Here is a 26,680-nt window from a genome sequence, read left to right on the forward strand (position 1 = left end):
AATGAATAAATAAATCTTTCAGAAACCACTGGAGAGTTTGAAAGTTGAAGCTTAAAACATAAAGTGCGTCGTGCCGAGTGCACAATTTTGTACAAAACATTATCTTTCCACATTATAGAGTGACGAGTCTATACTAATGAGTCATGGACTCATGACTCTCAAAGCATCAAAAGTGAGACTCCTAAATTCAAATACCGAAATGAATTCATCATCGAATCATTCAAAGCTTAAACTCCATAGTCCAAGGCTCAACTCCAATTTCCAAAGAGTCGGGACCAAAAAGCCAAGAAGGCCCAAGAGGAATCATTAATGATCATATAAGTCATGACATAGATGAATCGTGATACTAGAATCAGATAGATAATAGATAGTAGCAAAAAACAAAAAAAGACGAGTATAATGTATCATCATTATGGCCTTGTGTGAGTAGATGGAGCCGTCTTTGCCCACTTGCCCCTCTCTCCAATTCATCCCCCGACGATCGCGTGGAGCTTTGAGCACCCCCCACCCCTGGCTTGTCCTCGTTTGCACTGTGCCTTTGCCCCTCTGCCGCCGTCACGCCTTCCTCCTCCTCACCTGCGCGATTCCCCCCTTCCGCCTCCTGCCCGTCCTCCAGCCCCTGCCTCTCCCTCCTCCTCCCGCGCACTGCCCCTCCCTCTCTGCTTCTTACCTGCCCTTTCTCCAACCCCATCCTGCACTCCGGTTTGGGTGTTTCTCCCTACTTTCCGCCCCTGCTCCTCTGGTCCCTCGCATCTTCATCCATCGAACAGGCCTCTCCTCCTCCGCAGCTTTTCCTTCGTTTGAGCCTCCCCTTAACCTTCTTGCTCCTTGTGCCCCCCCCCCCCCCCCCCTCCCCCCCCAGAGGGCATGGCTACTACCAGGTTGAGTTCAATTCGCTTGCAGCTTTGGAAAGAGTCATGCACCTAAGCCCCGCTGGACTGAGTACGGTCCGGGCCTTCTTTGTGAGGTGGCAGCACGGCATTGACCCAACATCCGTCCCTTTGGCTGGTGTCTCGGACTTTTCCAGTCTGCAATCCCAGTCTTAGGAAGGAATATCTTCCCCTCCTTCCGGTGATTGTTTGTGCCACCGAGAGGGTAATGGAATCCCCCCCCCCCCCCCCCCCCACACACACACACACACCCAGTGTTACTTTGATTCTTACTCGGATGGCTGGTAATCCATCCCTTTGAATCTGCATTGCCTCTTTGGAGTCAATACCTCATGCCATATCGCTTCCTAGCCTTCAGAGGGACCCTATTTTGGAGAGAATTGAGTACTCTGGCCTCCCAGGCCAATGTTTCGTTCACTGATCGGTGGGGCACCTCGCAAGAGCTTGTCGTGGTTTGTAGTCCATGAGGACGCCACTAGTGGACCCCCCCTCCCCCCCTGGGCCCGAGTTCAGACCCTCCTCAGGGTGCTGGGAAGGACACAAGCCCCTTGGCACCTGACTGCCAGGACCCGACCTCGGGTGAGACAAGCGAAGGAGAGTGGCTGACTTCTGCCTGAGGTAGAACCGCTAGCCGACATCTAGAGCACAGAGGCATCGCTAGGCGTGCGAGGCTGATAGGATTCAGGAGGATCAAAGAACTGTTACTAGCATTTATCTCAACAACCCTCTGACGGTGATGCCCCCCTCCCCCTCCCAAGTACGTTCGAGGAACTTGTACTCGGGCGCCCCTTTCTGGAGGCCGTTACCTTGTCAGGATTTGCATCCAGGCTTTCACTTTACTGAGAGATTCTCTGACCCTACAGAGCCTTTGTCGCATGATGCTGCCGCCCCCCCCCGCATGCGAACCCTTCTTCCCCTATCCCCCCTTTTTAAACCCCCCCCCTCTCCCCCCCCCTTCTCCGCCACCTGCCCTGACTCTCCCCCCTGGAGCTCCCTTTGCTCTGGCTATTCCGGAATCCCTCCTCCCTCCCCTTCCGCCTCTCCAGAGCACTCTAGCCACCCCCGTCCGCTCCTGACCTAGAGCAGAGACAGTTGGTTGGCTCTGTCCGCCGTTTGATCCATTGTTTTATGGAGCTGGTAGAGATGACCTATCGCTGCTTCTCCAGTGCGGCTCTCCCTCTAGAGTCGCTAGTGGCTCCCCCAAGGATGTGATGTAGCGAGTTGACTATAGTTTTTCTGATGCCTTCTTGTCGAAGGAGCTGGTATTTTTGAGGAGACGGTGGCTCCCATTCAGCTTCCTAGCACGGGTGGGAAGCCCTCCAAGGCCCTGAACATTCCATGAGACGATTCTCATGGAAGAGAAGAGGGTTTAACCCCCAATCTAAGAAGACGATGGGCAGCCTGAGGACGCCTCTCATAATGCTGGAAGATGACAAAATCCACGGGGCAAAGTCCACTGACATGCCCTTGTCCGAGGCCCTGCAGCATAGTACCTGCATATGTACGAGAAACCTGTTCGCCCTGCGGGGCATAAGGGCAATGGCATCATGCTGAAAATCCTGCAATACATGTTCCCCACTGTGCTGAACATCCTGCATATCGCCCACTCCAAGTAGAGAGGACTCAACAAAATCATCCTGATCTGAGATATCATCTCTGCAAAGATGCATCAGCTGACACATCCCTCTGACCAGAAACATCATCTATATGTACATGATCCGAGGAGGCCTTCCCATCAATCGCACCAGGGGGGCGGGCGTGAGAGACAACTCGCCACACCTGGCAGACTGAAGGACGGGAAGGAACCAAGGGAGGTGGCGCCTGAGAAGCACGCTTATGAGGCCTCCTGCGATCTCAAGCCCGAGGACAATCTCGAGCAAAGTGACCCTGTTGGTGACAAACCCGGCACTGATCGGGTTTACCTGGAATCTCCATACATTGCTTGAAAGGGCCACAAGGGCCCGGAAGCAAAACATAGTCCTCAAAGAGCTCAATGTCACGGGCAAGAACCATGACCGTGGGGACAACATCCGTTGAGGCAGAGGCGGAGGAAGGAGGGGAGGCGGGGAGAGGAGGGGAGCCGAAACAGCGCAAACTGGAGGGCGAAGAAGGGCGGGCAGAGGCAGGGGCAAATGACGATGGACGAAGGATGGGAGGCGGAGTGTGGATGGGGGCGAAACAGGCACAGAGGCAGAGGGGTGCAGCGATGGAGGAAGGAAGGGAGGCGGAGGAAGGAGGGGGCGAAGTAGCCTTAGAGGCGGAGGGGCGCAGGTCAGGGTTCGGGGAGCTAGGCGGTGCCACTTAGTATATTGATCACTAAGCAAGCACACAAAGCATGGGCATTACACTCTCCACTTAGCTCTCTAGTTAGCTCTAAAGTGTGAGTAGTAGACCTTGTTTATATAGGCTCAGGAGAAGGAGGCGACTAGGGCCCCATGAATCTCTCCGCCTCCATCATAGGAAAGTATCTACTAGACCAACACTCAATTACTCTAGTAAATGAGCCTTCTAACCTTAGAACAAGACACTCTAAGGTATCACTAAGGAAATCACACTAATAATGGATGCTAGATCACATATTTTCTAACACCTTGGGTCGCCCATTACGTAGTCTACGAATGGCATTGAGGACAATGCGTTTTGTGAAGAACGTCGAGGTGGTGGGGTGGGGATCTCGTGGTGTGATAGAGGCAGCATACATAGGAGTGCCACGTGTCCGGGTGGGTGATAGCTTTGGGGGGGAGGGGGGGGGGACAGAGAGAGAGAGAGAGAGATATTCTTGGAGTTTCTTCCAGGCCTCTCCGCAATTCGACCCTAAGAAAAGTCGACATTTTCCGCGCGTAGAACTCCCATTTCTTGCGTTGGGTGAACCGTTGAGAAATTCGTTGCACTTGGCGCTTCGTGATTTGCCCAATCCGTACCTCATGCTTAAAACGGGAGCCTATGGCTCGGCATTCGTCATCATACCAACAGTTCTGGGGCATGGAAGCGCAAGGGGGCTTGATAGTAGACCGCAACATGCACATGAGGCAGCTGTGTGGAATATGGTGGTGAGTTGTGATGTGAGGGTGGGTAGAGGGGGACAGTAGGTTCAAACATCCTAGAGTTCATGGTAGATGTGGTTGGAGTAAACAAGGTCAAGCTCGTGATCAAAATGGACCTTAGGTGTAATGTGGGATGGGGGGTGATAGTGGAGGGATGGGTGGTGTGGAGATAAGAGTGAAAGAGACGTAGGCATAGTCAACTTCAAAGGGGGGTGGCAGGATGGAGAAGTCGGCAAGAAGGTGTGCAAAAGGCGGCGATCCCATAAGGTAGGCCACGGCACTAGTACCTCCTGAGAGAGAGGGCATCAGAGGAGGGCCATCGGGACATCCCGTTATAGATAACAAGACCACTTGCAGCTCCCAGCTCAATGAAATATCTCCCATACACCGTGACCTCCTCACAGTGATGTCCAGCTCCTATAGTCTAATAGGGTCGTCTAGATCGAGTAGTGGGACCTGCTAACTACCCGTCCTAGCATTGAAATCCATGAGCAGCTGGACTTCTCCCAACTGTCAGAACTCCATAATATCCCCATATAACGACAAGTATGGTGACTTGCCATGCTGTGCGACGTAAGGGGAGTGACACGGAGCAAAATAACACTTAGCAATGTGGACGGCTTTGTCACCGGTAACTTATAGCCGCATCCAAAGATATGATGCATATTCATCGTTCCGGACGATCAAAGAATTTGTCGGAGATGGGATCTAAAAAGGACAGCTACCCCTCCTCAACCATGTACTCCTGATGTGCAGGTCTCGCCTTGGAAAGCTGAGTCCCACTCATATCCGACTGTGTATGGTAAGCCCCTTTCATGGCTGTGATGAGTCCCTATATATAAAACCCTCCCTGTGAGAATCTCGCTCAAACCTCTTGGATTCAACCACAGGGTGTCATTGCAGTTCCATACTACTAACCTCAGGTGTTTGGTCTCATAGACCCCGCGTTCCTATTTAGGACGGCGCTCAATGATCCTCCCATCTCTGTAGATAGCCCGTTTGCACGCTCTACGGGCCTCATGAAGTGTCACCATCACCTCACGCCGGTGTGCCACCTGTCCTGGGGCGAGATCATCCCCCATGTACGCCTATGTGCCCTTGAGGGTACCCCGCCTATTTAAGAAAGCCTATCTGCTGGTGGCATCATCAAATTTGATGATGACAGGCCACTCTCGTGTCATATCCTTGTGTGACTTGGTTGAACACAATGCTAATCAATACACTTAAATACACTAAGATTTGAAGGACACTTGCTCAAATACAAGAAGTAAATTGCTAAATTGACAAGAGACACACAATGAGCCGGAACGGCCGACCCCTCCCATGAGTAAATTGTATTACTATTGGAGAAATTCAATACATAGCTTCACGGGCATCCATTGCCAAATCCTCCATGCCAATGCATATGAAATTCAGCATTTAGAAAACAATGGTATGTCAATGTAGATCACCAAGGAGCTGCCTTGATGCCCGGCCCGACTTCAGTGCCCATGCATATGAAATTCAGCATATGCCAATGCATATGAAATTCAGCATTTAGAAAACAATGGTATGTCGATGTAGATCACCAAGGAGTTGCCTTGATGCCCGGCCCGACTTCAGTGCCCATATTCTCTACCATTGGCTCTATGTTCTACCAAGCAAGGTAGCAACATCTTCAAGAGCACATAGGACAAGAGAAATACTACACAGGGCGGCTAAACAAGGAGTCCTGCCCTTCTACTGAATAAGTAATGACAACACATTGTCCATTTAGCTTACCAGTCTTCATAGAAGTTGTTGCAAGCGGAAGCCTTCGCGTTGGAAGCTTTAGAAGCGTTGATATCTTTGATTTGCCGTAATCCTTCACGACAAAAGTCTTCAAGAGGATGAAGGGAACCCTGGGAAAGCTTCCCCTATGGTTCAATTTGAGAAAGGAAGGCTGATATTAGGGTTTTCAGCAAAAAGACCAGAAATTACAGCAAAAATGAGAGCTGTTTTGTTGAATTTTAGTCACTAGTAGGAGAGAGATTAGCACTTGGAAACACTCTTGGAAGCTTGGAAAACACCCTAGCAAGTTGGGTATGGCTATGGAGAGCTTGGAAATGGAGAGAAATGGTGGAAAAACAGAGTTTTCAGTCTCCAAAAATCCTCATGAAGAGAAAACACGAATTTTCTCTTAATAAGTAAGTGAATTGGGGTCCAATCAGGTGAAGGGACATGGGGAGATGCCCATTTATGAGTAAAAGGGGAGGATCAGGTCCTGGACATTGAGTCTTGTCCGCCTCGGGACTTCAGTGAGTGTGAACTTGGAAGCGGTCATAATTTATAAGTGACTTTTGGGCGCCCAAACTTTAATGAAGTGGGAACGGACTCACTTATAAATATTGGCTAAGTCCTAAGGGCTATTTGAGCCTAGATTGGGTAATACTTACCACCTGTTCACATGCCACACAACCATGCCAGCAGACAGTTTCACACGCACGGTTCACAGGCGGGCGTCCCCTAGCCCGGAAATACACATAGGTCATGCAGGCATGAAAACAGCATGCAATTTCATTTGCAGGCAAGCACATAAAGATGCTATGCAATGCAGCATTGGCATGAGCAATTTCCGTTCATGAAACCATATAAGACCAGGCGTTTCCAAGCAAGTATATCCGATACCAGACCCAGTGGAAAGCCAATCCTCGAGGCGTTTCCGGGCATGTACACAAAGGCACAAGTCCCAGCGGAAAGCCAAGTCCTCCACATATTCCGGGCATGATAACGTCAAGTCCCAGCAGAATATCATATCCAACTATACAGCATGACACGTGTCAATCACATGCATAGGCACATTCCATAAGCCATGGACACCAATCCAATATGTACATAGTGTGAAAGCAAGAGTGAACCATTCGGGTGGCCAAATGGTGACACCTTGCTTGCCCTCCATGTATCTGCTAAGGGAAGAACAATCCCGTCCACTCCTATCATCTCGCAAAGCGTCGTGGCATCCACCTTGAGGAAAGTCCCCCACACTCGCACATGGAGGACCCTATCCTTCCTACATTTCTCCTCCTTGAGAGTCTCATGTATGATGCTCTTTGGGGGTTTTTTCTTCTTCACCACCTTCGCCCAATCTTTCTTGGTGGTGTGCAGTTCTTCCCGCATCTTATCACTCGCAGCCTTCAACTACTCTATGCAACTTAGAGGCTAGGTATCTTGAGTAACTATGTGCCTAATGTACGGGGAGAGAGGGTAGCCCTCTAGAGCACCATCACAGCACTACTACCCCTGGCGGTTCATTGGGATTGTTGGAGGAGACTTCAACATGGGTGAGTAGCCATTGGACAAAAAGGGTGGCCGTGAGGGTAGAACATAGCCCTGGGAGAGATTTATACTGTCCTTCTATGGTAGTGATTGTTGGACAGAGGATGATTTCCACGGGAGGCCCAACTCTTTATCTTACTCATGGCATAACCATTGAAACGGGGATGGATGAACCTTTGCACGGTTTGACAAATTTTATGTGGATGACAAGGCCCTAGATAGAGGAGGCTCTATTGCCATCTTGCTAGGTATTACCAAATCACGTCACTGCCCGGTTGTCTTGTGCATCAGGGAACTTGGAAGGCAAAGGGGTGTACCTCGTGCTCGCATCCTAGACTCTCTATCAGGATGCAGAGACCTCCTTGGGGGTTAGAGAGATTTAGAGGGCTTTGTGATCACCCTGACCCTCAGGAGAGGCCCTGGAGAGGACTAGCCATGACTATCATTCCGTTGCCTTGGCCAAGAAAGCAGAGGCTCTGAACAAGGAGCAAGCTATCATACAAGAGTCCACCATGATTGGCCACCGCCTACTGCTATACCTGAAATGGCACGCAGCTCATTGGTATCTGCTAGACCAAGATGCGTATGTTGCTCTTCTACGAGTTTGCTACTGTGCGCACGGTTCACAGTAGCTTTGAGAGAGATCATAGGCTAGGCTTCGCCTCCTTGAGAAGGGCTACAAAATCCCTACGATGGTTCTTCTGAGGCTTGGCTCAAACAGACGAATTTCAGCCTCCAGCGTGGCCGAACCCAACTGTCACTTTCTGCTTATAGAAGCTATGTGAGCCCCGCCTGTTAACCCAGCTATAGGCGACTGTTGTTATGCGATTTCTGCAAGCCCAAGGCTCAGAGCTTGATGCCATGAGGTGGGCTACTAAAGCCCTAACACAATGGTTGCAGTAAAGACCAACACAAGTGTAATGGAAGCGTCCAAATAGTGCGTCCTTCCACTCTGACACACACGAAACAAAGAGCTTTTTACCTTTGATTTTGAAGCTGAATGTTGCTGCTTCCTTGTTGCTTCACATTGGTGGCTTTGATGATGCCTAAGAACTAATGTTCACTCCTTTCTCTCTTGAGCTACGCAAGATGAAACGAGGAGACTAATGAAGCATAATGCTTTCCCTCCCTCACTCCTATGTATGCCACTTACACAAGCATAAAGGGAAATACATGTCCTACAACAATGCACACTAAGATGTTAAGGTTGTTGGCCTTATGCTTCAAGTGCTCTTCTAGGAAGCAAGAATCAGCCCTCGAATGCAACAAATGCAATAATAATTTTCTCACAAAGAATACCACTCAATGATAACAGAGAGTGTACCTATCCACTCAATGAGAATCACACATACACCCACAATCACTAAGATGTACCTATGAACTCATGAAGGATTACACTCCCATGGAAAGGAGCTGTGATACCATGTTAAAAGACATGGTGTGAGCTTAATGAATGAATGAATCAAGCAATGGAAATGATCATCACATAGACAAACTCACACCGCTAGAGCAACACATGCCACCACTTAGATAATAATGAAATGTAACCAACGAGCAATAGAGTGTACACAAGGTCACCACAAGCATCACATGAACACAAGCTAATGGAAAATGCAAAGAGGAGAGTATTTCCACAAAGGACCACTTAGTATATATTTTTTTTTCTAGAAAGGAGACTTCTATTAAGTATGAAAAAATTTCACAAAATGGAGATTTCACACCAAGTAAGGTGGAGATCTCAACCAATCAGGAGCCCTGTGCTGCCAATAGGGTCCCGAATGAGAGGACGTGAAAAAGATACCAATGTCCCACTCTCTCATAAACTGGCCGCGCTTCCTCTCTGCATCCCCCCAAGATCTCTAGATTCTGGCCCACGTAGCCATAACAGTGTGAATAATATCACTACAAATCCTGCAAAGACACTGAGAAACAAGAACGGGAGTTTCCTCAATGGCCTGAGTGCATGTAGCCTTCAAAGTGGCAAATCTTGAAAACAACACTGCCGAGCAACTCCTTGCCTAACCATAATGGCCAAGCTCCTGTAAGTGCCCTCGAATCTCAGCTGAGGCCCAAACTGTGTGAACCAAATGATAGAACCAAAAGAAATGATAGCATCCCTCTTAATCCTACCAAAGAGGTGTGCAATTGCAGACCAAACCTTCTGTGCTTCCCTGCATTCCCATAAACAATGGTAAACTGACTCCGAAACTCCTGCACATCTAGGGCATGCTGGGCAAGCACCAGTAACAGACCTCCACTGATTGCCAGACCACCATGAGGGGAAACCTAGATAAAGGAGGAAATATGTGGCTTCCTATAAGAATGCCACAATCTCCGCCAAAATACCCTCTGAATGTCAATCGAAATGCTGTAAGACTCCCAATGGGGTCTAAGAGTAGGGACACTGTGAATGTGTCCCAAGATAAGATGTGTGGCACGTAGCACCGTATAACTGAAAAAAGGCATGCTTTGGCATTCTCGCGTCCCTCTGGCATGTGCTACGGGAACCATGGTAAAGCATGGGCCACTGAAAGTGGCACCAAGGTAGACATAGGATGAGACAATCTTCACAGGATCCGCTCTATATGTGAAGCTCAATCTGGATGTGAAGGGGCGAGAGCTATTGAAGACCATTACCTTGGTTTTACCAAGGCTAACAGAGAGGTCCCGCTGAGTGCAAAAGTCATGTAAGGCCTCCAACTGTCTCTGAAGCCCTTCGGCTGAGTCTAAGAGGAGGACGATGTCATCTGCATAAAGTAGTATGGGGATCAATATGCCTGCCAGTGTGGGACCAGCCCTACCTAATCCATCAATAAAGCTAGAGATCTCATTAATGTAGAGGCCGAAAAGAGTGGGTGATAGAGAGCAGCCCTGTTTCACCTCAATAGTGCTGGAAAACTCCTGTGATGTACCTCCTGGGGCACTCACTCGTCCAGTGACGGACTCATAGAGGGCAATGATGCTCCAAACCATGTCAGATGGGACTCCAATCTCAAGTAGACGGTGTAGGAGGTGGGCTTGGCGTACAATATCAAAAGCTTTGCGGAAATCCACAAAGCAGTAGTAAATCCTTTGATGCCGAGCTCTACCCTCCTCGATGATGGCAAGGAGGGTGAAGATGTTGTCAAGGGTAGAGTAGCTCCTCCGAAAGCCAGCCTACTGTGAGGCTCTTGGCTCTCTGCAAATGAACTGAGCTCTGCCTCTAGCACTGATCCATAGAGTTTGGCCAAGGGTGGAAATCCTTCACAAAGGGCTCGATTGAACATGTAGGATAGTAGGGGCGCGAAGGTATCATCGGCATGCGAGATGTACTCGGCAGTGAGTCCCTCATGATCCTGGGCTCGCGGCCATTACGTAGTCTACGAATGGCCTTGAGGACCATGCTCTTTGTGAAGAAGGTGGAGGTGGTGGGGCGGGGATCTGGTGGTGGGGGTAGGCGTGGGTGATGGGGGATATGATAGAGGGAGCATGCATAGGAGTGCCATGTGACCGGGTAGGTGATAGGTGTGGGAGCGCGATGTTCTTGGAGTTTCCTCCAGGCCTCTTTGCAGTTTGGTCCTAAGAAAAGTCGGTATAACTCATCCTCTTTCCAAGCATAGAACTCCCAATTCTTGCGTTGGGTGAGCCGTTGAGAAATCCGTTGCGCTTGGCGCTTCGTGATTTGCCCAATCCATACCTCATGCTTAAGACGGGAGCGTGCGGCCCGGCAATCGTTATCATACCAACAATTCTGGGGCATGGAACCGCAAGGTGGCTTGGCAGTAGACCGCCGCGTGCAGATGAAAGAAACAATGGCAGATCTGTAGAGTATGGTGGTGAGCTGTGCTGTGAGGGTGGATAGGGCAACAGTAGGTTCCACATCCTGAAGTTGGCAATAGATGTGGTTGGAGTAAACAAGGTCAAGCTCGTGATCAAAAAGCACCTAAGTGTAATGTGAGATGGGGGGTTGTGGTTGTCACTAGCTTGGACATTTCCCAGTCTGAAAGGGGTCTGGTGGACTCCAGGATGTTTAAATATTTCGAAAGTACAAGCTTTGCGAATGGGGGATTATCCTAGAATACAAAGGACCACACTCCTAAAATTTAGGAGAGTTGCTATTTTTGGCCCGACTCCGATGGAAATTCTGTTCGCGTCATTACATCTGGAATTGAGCAGATACCAAGAGTTGGCAAAGTGCCTATGACAGAATATCTACTAGTTGGGATATTTTTAGAGATAAAGTTTATGGAAGGACCCATCTCTTAGATTGGGACATGTGGCAAGAAAGTGGACCAAAGTGCCTGACACTTGTTAGAAAGTGGATCAAAGTGAGACAAGTGGCCTCACACTTGTCACTTCAGCTATTGTGTGGCTCTCCACTTGTCATTGTAGCCTTCTCTTGCCATTTTAGCTCATGGGAGTCCCAAATCTATAAATTGGAGCCCTCTCTCTTCATTAATGGAGGCTCTCTTGTTGCACACTAGCCTCTACCACCGTTGAAGGCTGCCCTAATGATGGCTACTCTCTTTCTCTCTCTCTTGAAGGCTTCCCATGAAGAATACCGGCTGTTGGGGACTGTTTTGGAGGCTTCCATCGTGAAGAAATACTGAAGGCAAGGGTATTTAATCATTTATTATGATTTCTAGCCATTGTACTTGTTGCACCAGCATTTGTGCTTGCTATACCTGCTGTACCAGCCACCGTACCGGCTGTACTAGCCACTGTACCTGTTGTACCACCCATTGTACCGGCTGTACCAGCTTCTATACTTGCTGTACCTGCTGTACCAGCCACCGTACCGGCTGTACCAGCCATTGTACCTGCTGTACCAGCCACTGTACGGGTTGTACCAGCCATTGTATCTGTTGTACCGACTGAATGGAGAGTTGTACTTGCTGTACCCTTTCTATTGCATGAAGACCCGTGGTTTTTGGGGAAGAATCAGTACCCACACGGAGGTATATGGATTATATTGTTGGCTCGACATTTCTACAGCCTATCTTCCGGCTTGGTTGCCTCGTGTTGGGTTGTGTTATGGCATTTGTATATGGATAATCCGGCATCTCCCGTGGGGAGATATATCTCGGGATATCTTAAGGATATGGTGGCGAGATATTTCTTTTGGCTTCATGACCAACCTGGCAAAGAAAAGCTAAGTATACTTTGAGTTTGCAAAGTTGGTGCTTTGGCTATTTACTATGAAGTATTTTTTATGTTCACTAACCCTTGTATAGCCATGCAAGGAGAAAGGTGGTGTTGTTTGCCTTGAGATGGTTTCAGGGAAACATTGTTTATGGCTCCCTTTATTGGGATGGATTATATCTATGGAGATTTCTTTCTTGGACAAGATTATGGACGAATCTGTCCCAATTAATAGAGAAGAAATATTTGGATATCTCATGGATATGATGCTTTTATGGATAAAGTCCACCTCTACTCCAAGATGTGTGGTTAGCACGGAGTATGTGGTAAGAGTTATGGTATACAAGGATTATGGTATACAGGTCTATGGATTCCTTGACTTCTTTTCTAGGGATTTGGATCCATCCTCAGGTTTATGGATTATGCTTATGACTCCCTTCTACTGGGATGGATTATTCTGTATGGCTCCCTTTATTTGGGATGCATTGGACTTATGGAACTCATGGTTCACTTACCTTGTGTAGTGTTCTCTTGTCCTACGTGCTCTCTTGAAGATTGTTTCTACCATGTGAGGGTGGAACAATAGAGAGCAGATGGAAGGGAACATGGGCACTTCAAAGGGTAGTGACAAGCACAATATACCCTGTGTAGTGTTCTCTTGTCCTACGTGCTCTCTTGAAGATTGTTTCTACCATGTGTGAGTGGAATAATAGAGAGCAGATGGAAGGGAACATGGGCACTTGAGAGGGTAGTGTGAGTTGGTGGCCGAAATGCCTGTAAACTATGTGTAGCAGAAATGCTTATGGAACACCAGGTTATCTATGCCTGCGAGTGATTCTTTTATCTTGTTACTTGAGCCCACCTCTCATCCAAGGTGTGTGGTCAGAGTACCAACACGGAGTGCAAGTGGTAAAGTGGACATGACGGGACTTATGTCTATGCCAAGGGTCATGTGGACCGATGTCTTGTTGACAAGAGACTTATTTTGTCTCGCCGATTTACTTGGGACATGGATTATGATATCTGGACTTATGGGACTGTTTTGTCTCGCCTATTTATCTTGGGACATGATTATGATATTTGGACTTATGGGACTGTTTTTGTCTCGCCCATTTATCTTGGGACATGATTTTGATATTGGTATTATGGAGATTTATTTAGTCTCGCCCATTTCTTTGGGACATGGATTTCTCAGTTATATTGGATTTTTGAGACTGTCTCGTCTTGCCCAATCAATGGGACATGATTATATCTTGAATATATGGCTTGAAGCTTAAAGTTGCGGACAACTTTTAAGAAGCTGGGGAGGATGTCACCCGCTTGGACATTTCCCAGTTTGAAAGGGGTCTGGTGGACTCCAGGATGTTTAAATATTTGGAAAGTACAAGCTTTGGGAATGGGGGATTATCCTAGAATACAAAGGACCACACTCCTAAAATTTAGGAGAGTTGCTATTTTTGGCCCGACTCCGATGGAAATTTTGTTCGCGTCATTACATCTGGAATAGAGCAGATACCAAGAGTTGGCAAAGTGCCTATGACAGAATATCTACTAGTTGGGATATTTTCAGAGATAAAGTTTATGGAAGGACCCATCTCTTAGATTGGGACATGTGGCAAGAAAGTGGACCAAAGTGAGACAAGTGGCTTGACACTTGTTAGAAAGTGTATCAAAGTGAGACAAGTGGCCTCACACTTGTCACTTCAGCTATTGTGTGGCTCTCCACTTGTCATTGTAGCCTTCTCTTGCCATTTTAGCTCATGGGAGGCCCAAATCTATAAGTTGGAGCCCTCTCTTTTCATTAATGGAGGCTCTCTTGTTGCACACTAGCCTCTACCACCGTTGAAGGCTGCCCTAATGATGGCTACTCTCTCTCTCTCTCTCTCTCTCTCTCTCTCTCTCTCGGGCTGCCCATGAAGAATACTAGCTGTTGGGGACTGTTTTGGAGGCTTCCATCGCGAAGAAATACTGAAGGCAAGGGTATTTAATCATTTATTACGATTTCTAGCCATTGTACTTGTTGCACCAGCATTTGTACTTGTTGTACATGCTGTACCAGCCATCGTACCGGCTGTACCAGCCACTGTACCTACTGCACCACCCATTGTACCGGCTGTACCAGCTTCTGTACTTGCTGTACCTGCTATACCAGCCATTGTACCAGCTGTACCAACCATTGTACCTGCTGTACCAGCCACTGTACCGTCTGTACCAGCCATTGTATCTGTTGTACCGGCTGAATGGAGAGTTGTACTTGCTGTACCTTTTCTATTGCATGAAGACCCGTGGTTTTTGGGGAAGAATCAGTACCCACACGGAGGTATATGGATTATATAGACCCGTGGTTTTTGGGGAAGAATCAGTACCCACACGGAGGTATATGGATTATATTATTGGCTCGACATTTCTACAGCCTATCTTCTGGCTTGGTTGCCTCGTGTTGGGTTGTGTTATGGCATTTGTATATGGATAATCCGGCATCTCCCGTGGGGAGAGTAAGGCCCTCAAAGCTTGTACATGATATTATTCTCCTTGGGTAATGAAATACTCCAAGGGGGGGGGGGGGGGGGGGTCGGCCCATTCCGGCCTCTACGCGGTGTCACACGTGCAAGCTCCATTTTCAACATTTGTGGATGTTTTGTCCAGCTTTATGTTTTATGCAAAGTGATGATGGATATGTGTTAAGGCTGTGGCCATGTTTAAGTGTTTTAATATGCATTGATGGTATCAACAAGTGTGTCAAAGGCCCTAGTCCCCTGGGCACCCGCTGCGAGTTACAGTGGTGGAGGGATGGGTGGTGTGCAGGTAAGAGTGAAAGAGAGGTAGGCATGGTCAGCTTCAAATGGGGGTGGCAGAATGGAGAAGTCGGGGAGAAGGTGTGCCAAAGCCAGAGATCCCATAAGGTAGTCAACAGTGCTAGTACCTCTTGAGTGAGGGAAGGAGGTGAGGGCGCCGGAGGAGGGCCATCGAGACATTCCGTTATAGATAACGAGACCATGTGCAGCTCCCAGCTCTAAGAAATATCTCTCATAAACTGTGACCTCCTCATGGTCCTGTGATGATCGTTGCAGCCGTGTGTCAGTGATGTCCAGCTCCTGTAGTCTGATAGGGTCGTCTAGATCGAGTTGTGGGACCTGCTAACTTCCCGCCCTCACATTCAAATCCTCGAGCAGCGGGACTTCTCCCAACTATGAGAACTCCATGATATCCCCATATTGTAAGTACGGTGACTGGCCATGCTATGCGGCGTAAGGGGAGTGGCGTGGTGCAAAATAACACACAGCAGTGTGGATGATTGTGTCACTGCTAAGCCGTAGCTGCACCCAAAGATATCGTGCATCCTCGTCCTTCCGGACGATGCTGAGAATCTGTCAGAGATGGCATCTAAAAAGGACAGCTAGCCCCCCAGAGCCACGTACTCCTCCTGATGTGCGGGTGTCGCCTCGAAAAGCTGACTCCCACTCATACCCAGCTATATATGGTAAGCCCCTCTCAGGCATCTTATGAATCTGTATAAAAAATGACATCCCTGTCTGTGAGAATCTCGCTCAAGCCTCCTGGATTCGACCACAGTATCCCATTGGAGTTCCATACTGCCAACCTCAAGTGTTTGGTCTCATAGACCCCGCGTCCCTATTTGGGACGGCGCTCAGTGATAATGACTCTACCGTCTCTGTAGATAGCCCACTTACCTGCTCTGCGGGCCTCATGAACAGTCACCATCGCCTCACGCCGGTATGCCACCTATGCTGGAGTGAAATCATCTCCCATGTAAACCTGTGTGCCCTTGAGGGCAGCCCGCCTGTCTAAAAAGGCCTGTCTCCTAGTGGCATCAGGGAATCTAATGATGAGGGGCCGCTCTCGTGTCATATCCTTGCCTGCCCTCCATGTATCTGCAAAGGGGGGGGCGATCCCGTCCACTCCTAGAATCTGGCAAAGCGTCATGGCATCCTCCTTGGGGGAAGCCCTTGCCTGTAGCCCCCGTACTCGCACATGGAGGGCCCTATCCTTCCTACGTTTCTCCTCCTCGAGAGTCTCATGTATGATGCTCTGTGGGGGTTTGTGCTTCTTGACCACCTGCACGCAATCTTTCTTAGTGGTCTGCAGTTCTTCCCACAGCTTATCACTCGCAGCTTTCAACTGCTCCAAGTCAGTCCTTAAACCCTCGTGAATATTCAGTTCCCCTTCCTCCACTATATGGTCCTTGACCGTAGCCTTTAGGGCTTCTATTTCTGCCTGGAGTTCCCCTATCATTGGGGCAGCCTCTGGCATTCCTGTTTGTCTATGAAAGACCCCAAGGGCATATGAGACCAAAAGAAATACAATGGTACCATGGATATCCTGAGCCATGCAAAACCTTTGCCAGAACCGATTTGATGGTGGAATGAATGTAAGACCCCTATGATGCGAGTGTGTCATGTCCGTGAAGAACCTCATGAATCTCTCTCTCTGTGGTGGAGGACCTGATGCTCTAGGTCGAGGAAATCTGGTAGATATCAGGTAGATCCATGTATGCTGATCAGTTGAAGTGTTGCCCTCTCCTTAGATCAAGTATCTCCGCCATGGAACTGTCTAGAATGGAGAGGTCGTAGAAGCGAGGTAGGCGCCTCCGATGCCGAGTAATAATGGCTCTGATATGGCGATGGTGAGGATGCCGTGATCAAGATCCTGGTGGGCGTGGCCGATGAGCACAACACAAGATGACTGCTCTATCAGTGGTGACTCCTTGGGAGCGTGGTCGGCGCCCTGATGGCCCAATGGAGGAGGTATCAGGAGGTGTGTGGGCTGGGTTGCTGGTGCTGGTACCGAAGAAATCTGTCAGGGTTCTCTGTCTAGGTACATCATGGCTCGGTCTCCTGTCTGCCAAGAGGGTCTCTCTATGTCTCCTGAGCTCAAGTAGGAACAATCCCTGGCAACTCTGATCCTCAAACTCCATGACCCTGTGTAACGCCCAAAACCCTCTTGGAAGAGGCAGTGATATCTCCCTCGGATCTCGTAATAGACTGTACATCGGCAAATGTAGTGCTCCTTTGTCTCTGCCTCCTGGTAGCATAGCTGACAAATGCGGTCATCCAAGATCTGATGTACATATCGCCCTGTCTCAATCCGCAGCTGGTGTGATGAGGTCCGGATCTGTCCAATAGCACAACGTATCCAATGTGATAGGTGTACATCCATGTACGCTGGGCGGGTGATAAAATCATCTGGTGAGAGGTGTAGAAAATGGCTCAGGTAATGAGCCATTTTCGTGCCTAAGGGCTCAAGGGGGAAAGTCCATGTCCTCTCTGCGTCCACTCTGATGATATCCATCCGCATCACGCGGTTTTGCTCTGAGCGGGTGAGATCCAAAAATGAACAATCCAGACTGTATCCACAAACCAAATTGCCTAGAATAGGGCCTCGGTTACTACTGGTGCGGCACCGAGCTCAGCCCGTACAATCTCATGTGTGGTATTGATGATTTGCTCTGAATCATGCGGGCAATCATCATATCAGTGGTCTCTCCATTTGCCTCCATCCCTCATCTGTCCCTCTCTGAGATCTGTGATGTATGCTGGGCCCCCAAATTGGAGCTCCGTACAGGAGGGTCGGTGTGACAAGCCTATCAAATAGCCACAATTTGGTGCGTGGCTCCTGAAACTGTATGTGTGCACACTGCCTCTCAAGTCAAGGCTGCATGCCCTCGAGCTAATCTAGCTGCTGGTGCCTCCTTCAGGGAGAAACGTGGTCCTGTGAAAGTAACTCCCAAGTAGACATGACCTGACGTACTCAACTGGCTCCCCTCGGAAAGTGAACTAGGGCTCTGATCTCGTCACCCATGCCTGTGTGGTGGAGAGAGAGAAAGAAAGAAACATATATTGAGCGTCTACTAAAGACCCAATGGGCCTATGAGACCAAAGTGATACAATAATGTCCATGGCATATCTCATCATGGAATGGAAAATAGAACAAAAACAAAACATAAACATATCTATCTCACTTGGGTGATACAGAGCTGTCCATGAAAGCTCATCATGGAATGCTCGGAACATAGAAACAGGAGAGCAGCGTCAGCCCCCAGTAGATGGTATACCACTCTCCAAAATATCAAGCATGGGGCTAACGAGTATGGCCGAGAGATCTCCCTCAGCGATGTCACGTGGAAACATATCTCGATGGTGGTGGAGGATGTCCTCGATCTGAAGCTGATGAGGGGGAGAGAGAAATGAAATGAAATGAAATCTGTATTAACGTCTTCGAAAGGCCAAAATGACCTATGAGACCAAAAGTTACAATAATCTGGTCAGATGAAGTACAAATGTCAGTGGTGTGTAAATGAAAAAAGTGAGAAAAGATCTAAAGATCGAGTAACATGGGAAAATGGGAAACATAGGAAACCCGGGAAGCTACTAAGAGGGGGCGAAAGTGTCCACTCAGAGACATCTCTAGGCGCGTGAGGCTCATGAATGTGTGAGGGTATCGACGGGCGCTCAGTGGATGAAATCCCTTATAGGTCGCTGAAGCATGAAGACAAGCTCCTCCGGGATGAACTGCCGAGAGGGTATCTGCTGGTGATTTGGGATGATCTCTCTAGTCCTCCCATGCCATCTGAATCTACTACGGATACCCCGAGGTCTGGGGTGTCTGTCCCGACATTGCTGAGAGGCACGCTCAAGGGTGACCCCTCTGGATGTGGATACGACTGTGTCCTGACCCTGCCTCTGCTGTGCTGAAGTGGTGCTCCCAACGAAATCAGTAAGCTGTCTCTGCATAGGACCTGTGTGTGCTACTCCTCCACTTATGAGAGTCTCTCTATGCCGGCGTATCTCTAGTAGAAAAAGTCCTAGGCATCTCTGGTCACTATAGTCCATCACTCTGGCAAGGGGTCCAAACCCCTCTCTGAAAAGGCAATGGAACCTCCCTCTAATCTCATAGTACACGGGGCATCGGCAGATGTAGTTCTCTGTCTCTGGCCCTAGCTGACCAATAATGCATCTGATGCCATGTGATAAATGTATGTCCATGTATCTCGGACAAGTGATAAAAACTCATCTTCGTCCCTAGAGGGCACGTTGGTGATACCCATGTCCTGTCAATGTCTAATCTGATAATATCCTGCCTGATGATTCTGTTCACCTCTGGTGCAAAGGCAGAGAACGGGCGTCTAAAGAGTACTGAAAAGGTGGCAACCTATCCATTGAGATCCCATGTAGACTGAACCATATAGTCATCTGTGCATACCAGCATGTCTCATCTCCCCTTTCTGCAAGCTGTCATGATGACTCCAAACCGAGCCTAGCATATCTGTGTCGAGGGAGCCCCCATAAACTACTACGGAGGAAAGCTACCGACTTGGTAAGAGCCTCTACTACGAGTGGTGCAGCAGCCATCTCTGCTCAAATGATCTCATGTGGGACTGATGGCTTACTGTGTATCATCCTAGCAATCATCATAGCAAGAGGTCTCTCCATAGACCCCCATCCATCGTAGGCCCCCCCATGTGGCGGCGGCGATGATCTAGGCTTGGTCCCCAAATGGGGGCACCATATAGTAAAGTACGGGAGACAAAAGTATCAAAGAGCCATAATTTGGTCTTGGGCTCCTGAAACTGTACCTATGAGCACATCTTCTCTAGCATCCCTAGGGCAGCATATCCTTGTGTCAATCTCGCCTCAGCGGCTGCTCACATGGGAAAAGCTGGGACCCTAAATAGGACTCCCAGATACACATAGGAGGTAACCTGCTCCACAGTCTCCCCTCTATAAACGAAACCCGGTGCTGATCTGCTAATCCACTGCGCTGACGTATTAAAAATCATAACCTTAGTCTTGCCCAGGTTGACCGTGAGGTCCCTAGCCTCCGTGTAGGCCTGTAGTGTATCCAAATGTCTCTGCATCCCCTTTGGAGAGTCTACTGTAAGGACTATATCATCAGCATATATAAGCAATGGTATCCAAGCTCCTGCCAAGGAAGCACCTCTCCCCTGTCCTCTATCAATAAAATCCAAAACCTCATCAATGTATAGCCCGAAAAGAGTCGGAGACAAAGGGCAGCCCTGTTTCACCCCTATGGTGCTATGAATCAAATCTGAGTTTCCTTCCGCAGTCTTCACTCTGCCAGTGTGACTGACGCGCATAAAGTAAGTACCCCCCAAGGGAGTGTTGGCGGTACCCCAATGTCATACATCCTCTGCATCAGCCTGGGCCATGGTACCATATCAAAAGCCTAGTGAAAATCCACAAAGCAACAATATATCCTCCAACCATGTGCTCTGCCCTCTTCAATAAAGGCTCTGAGAGTAAAGATATGATCTGATGTCGAGTATCCCCATTGAAAACCTGTCTGGCCTGGAGCTTGCAATCCCTGTGTATCTGCCCAAATACTCAACTCATGCTCAATAATAGATGCATATAGTTTCGCCAAGGTGTGGCCAACCATAATGGTACGGTAGTTGCTGGGATCTGTGGGATCTCCAGACTTCAATATGGGCACAATGGTGTTATCACTCCAACTAGCCGGAAAGCCCTCACACAAAACCTTTTTTTTTTTTTTCCGAGAAAAGATCCTTTCATTAGTTATAAAAAAAACGCCTGTAGGGCTACAAAAGATCCTCTCCTGCTCACAAGAAAAACAGAGCAGGGAACAAAGCAAGGCAGCTAGGGAGACTCTCCCTAGGTGCTGAAAAGTACAAGTATCAGTACAAAGAACTGAGGGGCTATATCATACAATAGGAGGGGGGAAAAGCCAAACAGGTGGCCTGTAGTGCCAACGGGGGGACCCGCGTGTAGGGTATAGAAGGGGCTGCTACGCCAAGTGGTGTGAAAGGCCTGGCGCCGCAAGATCGTCTCATCCGAGTCGCCCCGGATGCGGTCATACTGTCCTCGCAAGGTGTGGATCAACTCCTGCCAAATCCCCCGAACAGTCTCTGCTGGTGGCTCCAGTCTCCCCTCAACCTGAAACACCGGGCCCTCCAGGTGAACCAGATGGTGAGGCTGCTGAGGAGCTCCCATCGTAGATCCCTCTCGTGTGTCTAGCTGGCAGACGAGAAATCCGGTGAAGGAACAAGGCGAGGCTGGCCCCTAATGAATCTGATGGCCTGGCTGTCCTGCTCCGTCTCATAGCCCATAGCAGGCCCTGACGAAGTCGACCAAGCAGCGGCACCCCACGTATACATACCCTCTGGAGAGAGGGGGGCCAGAATACGCAGCATCCGCAGCCAAATCTGCGGCGCCTGAGGGCAGTCCCATAGGCAATGTCTCTGTGTCTCCATAGGGTGGCCGCATCGGACGCAGGCCGCCGGAAGACCGCTGTAGACAAGCCAGGTGCCAACTGCTGAGCCCCTGTGGGCGACCAGCCCACTGGAGAGTCGAGATCCTGCGGGCCTGTCGACTAGCCCAGAGCCGGGCCCAAAAATCCTCTAGGAACTCCTGTGAGAGTCCCTGTAGCTGCCAGTGCCCCGCTGCAACTGGAGAGACCATCCTCCTCGCTGTCAAAATACGCCGCCCCAACCGAACAGTATACTGAAAAAAGGTAATCTCTGTGGCCTCAAGGGATGCATAAGGATCATGCCACTCATACTCACCAGGGTCCCACTGGAGCCGGGCCAAGGGGCGCGGTGCATATGCCCATATGCGCCAATCCGGGAGCACATTTGCAGGGTCTGGGTCAATATGCCACTTCCGAGAAGCGGCAGCCATTACCCGTATCCTCTGAAAGGTGCACTCTGCAACCAAAGGCGACTCCACCTCCACTCTCTGAGGTTTGCCCTCATCTTGAATCTCATAGTAGAGGCATCTGCCATCCTCAGTGCAACCTCTGACAGCAATCAGGATCTCCAACTGTGTAAAGGCTCCCATCCACCGTGGGGCCAATAGCTTGATAGGCGTGAACCACTCCTCTGTGAGTGCCTCTTGAATATCATCCCTCATAATCAACCCCCCTCTGAAGTGACTTAGCCTCTCCGCCTGGATCTCCTCTGGGAGACTGCAGAAGGCTTGCCAGTCTCCAAAGCTACATGTTGGGCCTGCCGCCAAAGGTCCCTAGGCTAGACGAGGCCGAGAACCCAGCATATGACCCTGCTTTGTGCGAACCGTTGGGCTCCAAATGCGCGGCTGTTTGGCCCACTCCTCAACACAAGAAGGTCGTCGCTGAGAGAGCCCTGGTCTCAGCATCTCCCAAGCTCTCAGGATGCTCAAGGCAAATCTGTCCTCCCATGCTCTACTTAGGCCTATCCTCCTCATCTCTATGAAGATCCATCGAATCTCTGGTGCCCAAGTGCCCCTTGCTGGGGGAGCCCGAGCTGCAGCCGCTGCAAGAGAAGCTCTTTCCAAGGCTCAGTGCCTGGAAGCAGCCCCCGAACAATAAGCTTCCCCAATAAGGCTCTACTCTGATCTACTGGATCTATAATGCCCAAGCCTCCCTGAGCCAGCGGAAGTGTAATAACTGCCCATGCAACCTTTGCCCGGGCTGGCTGACCGTCCCACCCAGACCAAAGAAAGTTCCTGATCAGCCTCTGTACCTGGCTGATGCAAGAGCTTGAGAAGATCCAGCAAGACATAATGTACGCCATGGTCGCTAACAGCACCTGATTTGCCACCACCACCCTCCCAGCCAAGGATAGTCGAGCTGTACTCCAATACAAAAGCTTCTTCCAAATGCTCAGAAGAAGCGGGGCAATCTGCTGCTCAGGTGACAAATCTAGTCCAATCTGGCATCCCAAATAACGCACTGCTGTGCCAGGAGGAATCCATCTAAAACTGGGGTCTGGGCTCCATGTCGGAGTGGGAGCGCTACTGATCCAAAAGGCCACTGTGTGGCGCCAATTGATCAATGCTCCCGAGGTTGCACTAAAAACCTGGAGCGACTGCTCTGCCCGAAGAAGATTGGCCTCCTGGCCATGCAAAAATAAGCCCGTGTCGTAAGCAAACTCAGCATCGAGCAGGTCCTCCCCCCGGATTGGGAGCTGGAGTCCTCTCAAACCAACCTCCTCTGCTGTCAAATACATGCTCATAGCCTCCGCAAAGAAGAGAAAAAGAAAAGGGGCGAGGGGACACCCCTGACGGACTGATCTGGTCAGCTCAAAACTCGGCCCCCGTCTTCCTGCAATCAACACTTGGCTACGAGCTGTAGAATACAGAGCCGCCACCCCTCTAATCCAACCTGGCTCAAAGCCCAGGCGAAGCATAGTGCCCTGTAAGAAACCCCAATCGACTCTATCGTATGCCTTCTCAAAATCGAGAAGCATCACGACCAAGTCCTCACCAAGAAATTTAGCTCGGGCCGTCGCCTCCCAGAAGGTGAAAATGTTGTCAAGGATACTACGCTCCTTGACGAATCCTGTCTGGGTAGCATGAATCAACTCCCCCAGGAAGGGCTGGATCCTCAAACTCAAGGCCTTTGCTAAGACCTTGTAGACAGTATTGAGGATCGTAATAGGTCTCCAATGCCGAATATCATCTGATACTCCCTCCCCCTTGGGGATAAGAAAGATCAAGCCCTCTGAAAAGCTCTGTGGCATCACCCCACTGTCCAAAACATACTGAAAGCCCTTGCGGAGGCCTGGCCCCAAAAGGTCCCAATAGCGCATAAAAAAGGCAGGCGTCAGTCCGTCCTCCCTTGGGCAACTATGGCGCGGCAGGACACTCAAGGCCTCAGCAAGCTCAACCTCTGAAAGAGGCGCACCAAGAACTGTACACATACGATCTGTGACCCTCCTCTGCACATGGGCCCACACAGTCTGTCTGCAAGCATCCCGAGCCTCAGTGGCTGGCTCCGCTGAAAGCAGGTCTCTATAGAACCCAGTGGCAATGGCTCTGATCTCCCCGGGCTCAGTAGCTACCGATCCGTCCAGCCTCCCAAGCTGACGGACTCCTGCTCGAGCATGGCGGGGTCTAGCAATCTCAAAAAACTCCCCAGTCACTCTATCACCAAGCTGCGTCCACTAAGAGGCCTGGCGACGATAGTAAAACTCATGTCTCTGCTCTGCCTCTCTAACCTCCTGGCTTCCTTGGCTCAGCTGGGACGCCACCCACTCTTATGCAGGCTGCTGCTCCCGAAGGCGCTGAAGCGAAGCAAGGCTGCGTCTCCGCCGTTGCTCCCGCTCGCGAATCTCTCCCAGCCGTGTCAGAGCTGCAGCGTGCAGAGAAGAGTGCAGAAAAGAGCTAAGCTCGATGAGTCCCTGGGCACACTGGCCTGCTGCATCCTGGTCAGAGCACTGACTATCATGCCAGATCCTCTCAATGTCCTCAGCGAGACTGGGATCTGTAAGTACCCTCTCTGGGATCCTCAACTGCAAGTTGGGCTCCCGTGTCCTCTCCTCAAGTGTCAAAATAACTAGCGCATGATCTGAAAATGAGGTGCCAGCGAGAATGCCAACGGAGCCCCCTCGCTCCCCTAACCAGTCGCCCACATAAAGGCGATCAATCCGTGATAGATTAGTCCCTCCTTGCCGGCGATCCGACCGAGAGAAACTAAGACTGTCCTGAGAGCGGGAGAAGGCCCCATGCTGCCATGCCTCAGTGACATGCAAAATTGCTCCCAAGCTGCAAGCTCTGTGCCGTGCACTGTAACATGATTGCCTCCCACCCTATCGGCCAGGTCCTCAAGGATGATTAAGTCTCCCCCGACGCACCAATGTGCGGCCTCTGGCAATGCATCCGTAACCTGGGTCCAGAACTCTGCTCTGGCACTAGCATGGTTGGGCGCATAGACGTTGAGCTCGCCCAATAACTCATCATGCATCCTCAGAATGACATACTGTGCTCTACCAGGCACAATGATCCCTGGATCCACAATGGCCTGCCGCCATACATCTGCAATGACCATGCATACTCCTCCCTGTCCACCCAAAGGACCAAACCCTGCAGACCAAAAGGTGTCCCATCTACGAGGCATCACCGAACCATATCTCCGGATCCTGCTCTCACCCAAGTGGTGCTCCTGCATCATCAAAATATCAATGCTGCCACCAACCAAGCATCTCTGAAGCTCCTGCCTCAAGCAACCACGATAGCGTATATAATGTGCTCCGCCAAGGCCCTGTACATTCCATGAGATGATCCTCATGGATGACTTGCTGAGGTGGATGCTGTCTCAGCCGTACGGCGGTCCTTCACAAGCGGCTTGGATGGAGAGTAGTCCCCATCCGAGCGGCTGCGAATCTGCCCACCCGGTGTACTGCAAGAATCACGGATCAGGCGCCAGTGGGCTGTGTCCCATGGCGACTGCCTCCCGCTCAGACAGAGCAACCTCGTGTATACATACATATCCAGGGTTGCGTGCTAAGTCTGCCACTATGCGAACAACCAAATGACGAATCCCTGAGGCATCCACACTCCCGGGATCCAAGAAAAAATGAGCCAACTCCCATAGTCGGCCTATCACATCTGTCACCTCCAGATCGCTCACATGGTGAGAAAACTCAGCTGCCTGAGTCTTCAGAGTGCTAAGAGCGAGCTCCAGAGTCCACTCCCGGTCGCATGGGCCACAGAGAGGGGACGAGAAGGCCACCGCTGAATCAAGTGCCTCGTGCCCGCGGGCCGGAGGAATCACTACATGAACTCTGATGGGTGCTGGCTCATGGGGGCCCTCTGCTCCAAAAAGCCGTGTGAAGCAGTAATCAAAAGCCTCCGAGCGCTGTCTAGTGCCGAGGCGACTCAGCCGACTGCGGATAGATGATATCCGTGAAGCCCGAATCGGCATGGTAAGTCTCCTCTGCGGTGCTCGAGCAAGGTCGGTGCTCAGAGCCCTCCGGACTGCAGGTGAACGCCAGGGGACTGCTAGGGCCTCCCGGGGAGCTAAGGCCGCGGGGGGGGGGGGGGGGGGGGGGGGTGGGAGGAGGGGGGTGGAGAAGGAGCCGTTGCCGAAACCGGAGCGAGGACGGGAGGAGGCGAAGGTGGAAGCGAGGCGGTAGGGGGGGACGAGGGTGGGGGGGGGGGGTGGAGGGGGTGCTGGCATCTCCTGGTCCTCAGTCGTCGCAAGGGTCTCCTCCTCGAGGGGAGCAAAGCTTTTCCTCACGGGAACCCAGTGATGCTGAGACTGTGGCTGCTGCTGCAACGGTCTCTGGCGTGCTGCTGTGGCTGTCCCCCTCGACGGTGCCCCTGTCCAGGCTGCCACTCCGAGGTCTCTGTGGCCTGAGCAGGTGTCCCGGAGGCTGCCTGCCGAGCCGCATCTGTGGGCGGGCCATCAAGGGCCTGCTGCTGCTGCGGTGAAGGTCGGGGTCTCCTGCGAGGGCAGGCCTTGGCCAGATGACCGATCTGCCTGCAAATGAAGCACTGGTTCGGGAGCCCCGAGAACTCCACTCTCTGATCAATCTATCCCCCCCCTATCCTAGGTAGCTGAATGACCTTCGGA

The 26,680-nt window shown here is 50.4% G+C and overlaps 1 protein-coding gene across 8 annotated transcripts in view; it reads left to right on the forward strand.

Moving 5' to 3' along the window:
* The window catches only part of TOP3A (topoisomerase 3alpha), a 192,042-nt gene that overhangs the window by 61,029 nt on the left and 104,333 nt on the right, over positions 1 to 26,680 (forward strand). The gene's annotated exons all lie outside the window — the stretch shown is intronic.

This window comes from Cibotium barometz, chromosome 51 (assembly GCF_041138505.1).
Source record: "Cibotium barometz isolate CiBa-2024 chromosome 51, ASM4113850v1, whole genome shotgun sequence".
NCBI lineage: Eukaryota > Viridiplantae > Streptophyta > Polypodiopsida > Cyatheales > Cibotiaceae > Cibotium > Cibotium barometz.